We start from the raw sequence: 8,153 nt of genomic DNA, 5'->3' as shown, positions 1-8,153 counted from the left end.
ATTCAAACTGGTGAGTTTAATGGCTATCTGCGGGAGAGTTTTAATCCACTTCACTATTCTATAATTAATTACGTATAGTAAGTACTTACTCTATAGTAATATTATTCAATTAAGTAAAATGGATTAAAATTATAAATTCTGAGCTCTAAGTGATAAAAAATTATTATTTCGGTAATCCGTAGACGTAGTCTTCGCGCAACTGAACAAGCTTCGGCAGTTAGTCCGGAAAAATAAAAAATCTGGTTCCACTATCTTACTCCGTTTTTTTTTTTAATTCTCCACCATTAGTAACAGTCAACTCTCAACAAAGTAAGTCAACAAACCCTTGACTACCACAGTACATAGTAATCTTTCCGTTGATAAAAACGGCATTGCCCACGAAGATACGAAATTACGTATTTCGTAGAAATCTTAACACTAAGGGGAGGTTTATCCCCCAAAAACTTCCTCATCGCTGCCCCACTATTCCACAGAATTTTTAATATTTATTGGTTTTAATTCCATTGCACAAGGCCAATTTTACGATTTTTAACCAGAGTCATATTTTACTTATATTTATTTTTTTACTTATTTAATAATGTTATTAATTCCAAAAATCTATTACATCTACAATGCCCGCGGTTGCCTGGTGATACTGCTGCAATTTTTGCACGGATGATTGAGTAATTCAATTGGCTGTCCTCATGGCTCGAATCCATCAGCTGCAAAGTGAACTGAAATTGGCCCAATGTGCTAAATACCTCATTTGATGTGTGCCAATAACAGATTCAAGTGACTGATACTCTGTAAAATATCCGTGTCACAGGTGAAGAAGGGGCCGGATTTACTCTGGGTCAGGTAAAATCAATCCTAAAGTCATGTCAAGTCTATAAATATTTTGCGACTTTTATGATGATAGATTATAGTTTCAGATCACCTTCAACAAGGTTGTCGATATAACCTCAGTATTTTTTCGCTTACCTCCAAACTTCTGTCCATAACTATGTGTACTCCAGGCCATAGTACTTACATTTATTGATTACAAGGACAACTCCCTCGTTCACACTAAATTAAATATTATGCCAACATTCACACAAAAAATATGCACAAACTCACGCAATATCATTCACACCTAATAATAGCGTCTCATTACTTCTAAACAACACTAATGGTACTAAATTAAATAGCCTCATTCATACTTGATTATTTACTCTCAGGCACAAAATAAAAACAATTAACTTTTTCCAGTTAATTTCCACACACCCTCAACCATACTTAACTACATACTCACATTACAATAAATTAAGTGCACTCATTCAATTTAATAAATATATAATATCATCTCACCAACTTGCATTCACACTTTAATATAAACTCTCATTCATACTAAACAACAGTCTTAATAGCACTAAATTACAAGCTCGCACTCACACTAAAAATATATATACTCTGATATCAGTAAGAGACGCACACTCATTCACGCTTAATGTAATCTCATTCACACTAATTAATAACACTTCATCGCACTGAATTACACACACTAAAAGTATATAATACCATCTCAATTATACTTACATTCAGTGGTTAATAATTAATCACAGGATTCTAATTTATACATAGCAACACTCAACATAAATTAAGTGCTCCAATCAGTACTAACAAATACAATGTCATCTTCCTAATTTTCATGCATCCATATTCTCACTACATCATTAATATTCATTGCACACGCTTAAGAAAAACCTTACATTAATTTAGGTTAACGTAGAAAATAAAAAAATTGAGATTTTATTTCTCACAGAAACGCATATAAACTTAGTTTTCATTAAAAGAAATACAGTGACATATACAAGGTCTAAAAATTAAACAATGAATAAAATTTTCCGTATATAATTATAAAATATAATATACTATAATTCACAACTATTATTTCTCACTCTAGCAAATGAAACAGACAGGTTTTTAATCTCATGCACGAATGTTAACATTTTATTGAATATATAAACACCCAAACACGGACAATAGGTAATTTAAAAGTGTTATCTCCCTAGTCAGACATGCAGTAAAACAAATTTTGAAATTATATTTTGGCGCAACATTAAATTATATTGATAAAAACAAAGAAGGCAGAGACACTGAATAATACCAAGTACAATGGTTTTTGTCGACGAACATAAGTAGTTAAATTAGGCAATTTAAAATTATTTATTACTGAAATAAACACTTAGATTAAATAGATAATTACCGAAGTGAAATATGGCTGTTTGATTACTTTTTCTCGAATACAATATGATGCAAATAAAAACATAAAATACATGTACGCATTGTTTAGACTGTAAGGCTTACATAATAGTTAGGCTTACATAGGTAGTTTCAATTTTTTCCGCAGAGCGAATGAAGTTAAGATACATTTGAAGTGAAATTTTTATAAATCATGAAATTTTATTGAAAATAAAAAAGTTTACACTTTCAAAAAAATGGATTGCACATTGAATTGATATACATTAAATTACATTCTAATTTTACAATATGAATTAAAAAATATTAATGAAATGGAATATAATGGATAGTTTAAAAAACTGAAACACTTACAACTGTGAACAATATAAATGAATTCGTACACATTCCGATACATAAGTCACCAACTGCATTAGCCAGCGGAAAGCCATGTAGGAAGCATCTAGTTCACCGGTTTTACATTTTGAAACCATCAATGTAGCTTGCAAGAAATCAAAGAAGTCGGCAAGTTCTGTGAATGAAAAATTAGCAGGAAAAACTGCCGAGAAAAATTTCGAAAGTTTGTTTGAAATCACCATGGAAACCTCGTTGAATCATGGCTGTCCGCTGTTACACCCCCTCTCCACGTTGAGGACGCAGTTGGATTTGAGGGGGACATGCACTACTCTACCATCTTCTATCTACGCTACCCAAGTTCTACGATAAAAAAAACAAGCAATACTTCAGCCATCTCACAAAATGGCTTCCTCCAATGAAAACTAGATTGCACTTTCATTCACACCAAATAACATACATTCACTCCAAATATATTAAACCTTCATTCACACATAACGTAACACAAGGTCATTCGCAATATAAACAACATACCATCATTCACACATACATCGATAATAAACGCTTAATTATAATAAACAATTACTTCTCATTCACACTCAATAACGCACTCTCGCTCAAACTAAAATTACGTACTAATAATCGCACTCATTCACACTTAACATCATACCATCATTCACACGAATAAAATACCTCATTCAGACTACATAATATATATACCCTTATACTCTCGAAAAAACACACCTCATTCACACATAATAAGATCCGTCATTCACACGAAATAGTATACTTAACACACATCATATAACATTCCACATTCACACAAAATAACATACTTCATTCACACGAAATAATATACCCTCATTCACACGATATAGCATACACCATTCACATCATATAGCATACCTCATTCACACGATATAGCATACACCATTCACATCATATAACATACCTCATTCACGCGAAAGACATACTTCATTCACACAAGAAAACATAGCCCATTTACACGAAATAGCATACGTCATTCACACGAAATAGCATACCTAATACACATCATATAATATTCATCATTCACACTAATTAACAAGCCTTATTCACTACAAATAGCATACCTCATTCATACGAAACAAAACATACCTCATTCACACGAAATAATACGCTTCACACAAAGTAACAACGCCATTCACAATTAATAGCACACATTCATTCACCATTAAGCACGTTCTCTATCGCACACTGACTCAATTACTCTCATATACAGACATATATACTAAATACCATTCTCACACACAAACTAAATCCCATTCACTCATTAAAACACAAATTAAATCAAATTATTCAAAAAATACAAGAGGCACATACAATCGAAATGTGCAAAAAATACGAAAAAAAATATAATCTAAATCTTCAGACTTCGGATCGCCGCCATTCTTCATCTCTTGAGTCTTCAAATGGGTCATATGTTCCTATCCTGTCTTAAATTCTTCACTCTTCAGTTCTTCAATTCTCAATCTACACAATTTGTTTCCTTCTTCATAATTGCTGAGTTCCTGAGTCAATTCCATTGGTCAATGTAGAGGCATTCCACGTTTATTTAATCCCTAAATCTCCTTCTTCAAAGTCCATCATTGCAAGCTGCCTCTCTCTGTCCCTGTTGATAAAAAAAATTATCCAATATACTCATCCATGAGATAGAAAGGTCACCTTGTACGGCACAAAGGTTATTATTCTTGATATGACCAAGTAGAAAAAAATAAGAAAGGATACGATTGAAAATAAAAAAGGATTCGACTTCCTAGATTAAGTTTTATAAATAGTGGAATAGTATATTAAAAATTAGAAAAAAAATATTCAGTGTCGTTGCTGAATATTATATCCCAGCCAAAAGCTTATATTATCTAAAAATATTAATTTATCATCTTTGAAAACACAATTTAAACGAAGACAAGCTTAAAAAAGGATAACGAAAATTAATTGAAAAAAAACTATAGTTTTTATGTAATGGGGCTTACAGGATATCTGTTAAGAAACGTAAAAAATAAATATCTCCAGGAATAAATGAAAATGCATGGTACCATTGGACGGGGAAATTCAGCGATGATATTAGATTCGCCAAGCCTTTAGGGTCCATGTGGTGAATTAGCAAATGATATTGACGTATGCAAGGATTAACTGACATTTTTAAATCTTGAAAAAATAAATAATTTGCACTTGTCTAATTACTTAACCACAAAAATTGGAGCGTACCTATTTGAAAAATTAATATTCACCGTTACACATCGGAAAATGTATAGAAATCAATACATTCTGACGATGAAAGTACAGAAAATTCAAATTAAATGAAAAAAGACGTATAAATAAAAGGAATGTGAGTATACTGTTACTTTCAAATTTTACCTGTATTCTCGTGAATGGCGTAAGGGTCAATTTAATCAAATCGGATTTTGTGCACGAAAAATCGTTTCTTCCTTATGACACATGGCGTAAATCATCATTTTTGGTTCAAACCATAGAGTAAGTATATAATTACTCTATGTTCAAACTGATATGAAAATTATGGCTTTCTTGAAAATGAATATTAATTTCACTGTCCAGTCACAGTGCAATTATTAATATTATTCGTTAAAAATCTCTGGAAATCCGTTATCAATGTAATGCATATTCATTTAGATTTTGTCAAAAATTGCATGGTGAGATAGGTATTATAAAATATTTTCCTCCCCAATATTTTATGAAATAATATTAATTTTTATACGTCATTTAGAGTTTCATGGTACATAGTTATGTACCCTTCATGTGATTTTAAAAAAATTTACATAGTCATACTAATTTTTAATGCATCAAATTATGTCCATTAAGTGCACCATTAAAGAATTTGACGCCAAATGAAGCCAGAATGAAATTTCTTTTCAACCACAACAAAAAATCTATTAATGGGCACCTTAAAATATCGATTCCGAAAAAAATAGACTTTTTGGCTCAGCTCTCCGTGGAAATCGATTCTCCAGATCAAATTACAATCACGAATACATTTTTCGTCATTTTACTTTCGCAAAGGTGGAAATAATACTCTCATGACTGAACGAGAATTGAGAAAAATTGAGCCGTTTAATGAAAATTCGTACTACTCATCGTTCAATGCTCATTTTCAGCAGTAATTGACTCAGCTGACAGAGTTAATACCAAACTTATGTTGGGCTGAATTTCGGATATCCGCCCTAGGTGAATGAAAAATACTGGTGTTAACGGTAAGCGTAAGGGATACTACAGAAGAGTTGAAGAAATCGGAAGAATGATTCAAATTCTTTTACTATTATTGTAATTTCATTCTAATACTCCTTTCAATACACTCTATAAAAACGGCAAAAAATGAGGAAGTTATTAGGTCTCCGAATAAAAAACACACCATTGCCTGAAGCTATTTACGTGTCGCTACCAAGGCCCAATCAAAGCAGATCAATTGCGATGTACCACAACGAACAAGTCAAAGAAAAATAATATTACTGAATTTAACGATAACAAAATTATCCTCTCTCTTTTTTTTAGAGTTATTCACATCGCACACTTTTAAAATAATCAACGGACACAGAAAAAATGTAATTGAATGATTTTCTTACCTTTTGGCGTGATGTCACTGCATTATCACATTCCGGATTAGCGCCATTTTTTCCGACAGCGCACTGCCATAATCCTCTGCGATGACTTGCAGCTGATGAGAGAGAAACGGGAATTGAATTTACTTCCGTGGACTCACATTAACTCCATATAAATGTAATTATAATGAATGGGACGCGAGAATTGACTTTCTATTCAGCCATGCGCTAATTGTAATTGCCTATAAAGTGCATATATTACCTCTTCACGAAAATTTTAAAAGGCGATTCCTTTCGACAGAGAGGAACGAGAAGAAAAATCTAATTTTTAAAAGAATATTGAGGGATTTGTTCAGAGTGGTTAACCAAATTTTAGAATGTATGGTGATTTCTAACCTGAAGATAACTTACATTCATGTTTCAATGCTTTAAAGTAAAGTCTGTGCAAAATTAATTTTGAATTATTACCATTGAATCTATAATTCAGCAACAGAATAAGTGTTATATACGCATAGAGAGGTATTCAAACGTATTCACAAAAAGGTATATTCCGAAAAAAAAAACTTTTGGAAATGTTTTCGGAAAGATTCGAACTCAATCATAAGGAATTGAAATAAATCACCAATATGAATCAATCATCGGACAGATAAATGCAGCGATTGCGTATTAAAAAAGGCTTCAAAATAATAAAAAATAAAACTGATTAGACGCAGTGATCATAACGTTTCCGCGTGCTACGAGGCAAAAAGATCTTTAAACAAAAGGAATGCACTTATATGTATTATTAAGCTCAGAGAATATAAGATGTATTTAACAGACACAGAAAAGACAAAAAATGAAGTAGCTATTCTAAATAATATAATGTGCATCAATAATTTGAAAAATATAAACTCAATCGGATGCAGTAAATTTAATAATAAAAGCTTAACAAAACGTACTGAACAATCCATTCCATTTTAAATCCATTTTAAATTCATTATCAAACTGAGGTTCTAAACTTATTATGTTCATAGGAGACATTGTAACATCTACTCGTCCACAAAACATAATTACATAAACCTAACGATGCGATGAAATATAAAAACCAAAACAGCATCCAAGACATCAATGGCGAAATATATTTAAAAATTTATTCTTACCGATTTCCATGTAAGGAATATCCTGGATGATTTTTCTTCAGTTCCTGCTTCAGTAAACTGATTATCTCATTCTTTAGATGTCTTCATATCTTCGGCCACTGGAATATCTTCAGCCTAAGGAGAAAGCGGGTTAGTGCATACAAGGAAAATAAATCACCCTTCCCCCGAGGAATCGCATACACCCCAATGCAATGCACGGGAAGTCATCGTGACACAAGGAGGAAATTACCACTTTTCCATCCAAGTGACACAGTTTCATCCCCGTACACTGAAATGGTTTACAGCGCATGCGAACCCTCGGTTCGATACAAAAAAAACTAAAATTAACGCCAGCTAAAAATCCTAGCCTTACTCGACGCAATGATTCATAGCCATAATGGCCCAAAAGCTAACCTAGTTTTGAAGCTGGGGTCCTCTTCACGTGAAGTTCTGATGACCTAGACCCTGGGGAGAGAGGGAGAGAATACATACAAGGAAAATAAATGACCCTTCCCCCGAGGAATCGCATACGCCCCAATGCAATGCACGGGAAGTCACCGTGACACAAGGAGGAAATTACCACTTTTCCATCCAAGCGACACAGTTCCATCCCCGTACACTGAAATGGTTTACTGCGCATGCCAAACCTCGGTTCGACACAAAAAAAAACTAAAATTAACGCAAGCTAAAAATCCTAGCCTTACTCGACGCAATGATTCATAGCCATAATGGCCCAAAAGCTAACCTAGTTTTGAAGCTGGGGTCCTCTTCACGTGAAGTCTTGATGACCTAGACCCTGGGGAGAGAGGGAGAGAATACATACAAGGAAAATAAATGACCCTTCCCCCGAGGAATCGCATACGCCCCAATGCAATGCACGGGAAGTCACCGT

At 33.2% G+C, this 8,153-nt stretch overlaps 1 long non-coding RNA gene across 1 annotated transcript; it reads right to left on the bottom strand.

Annotated features, from left to right (window-relative positions):
• Window positions 1-4,160: 4,160 nt before the first annotated feature.
• Window positions 4,161-7,368, bottom strand: LOC124170509. The gene is made up of 3 exons (XR_006867483.1): window positions 7,283-7,368; window positions 6,168-6,259; window positions 4,161-4,201 (listed from the first exon to the last, which is right to left on the bottom strand). It is a non-coding gene; the product is annotated as an uncharacterized LOC124170509 (long non-coding RNA).
• Between the last annotated feature and the right edge of the window lie 785 nt (window positions 7,369-8,153).

This window comes from Ischnura elegans, chromosome X, assembly GCF_921293095.1.
Source record: "Ischnura elegans chromosome X, ioIscEleg1.1, whole genome shotgun sequence".
Lineage (NCBI taxonomy): Eukaryota > Metazoa > Arthropoda > Insecta > Odonata > Coenagrionidae > Ischnura > Ischnura elegans.
The sequence above is the reverse complement of the archived record's forward strand: the minus strand, read 5'-3'. Positions and strand labels throughout refer to the sequence as shown.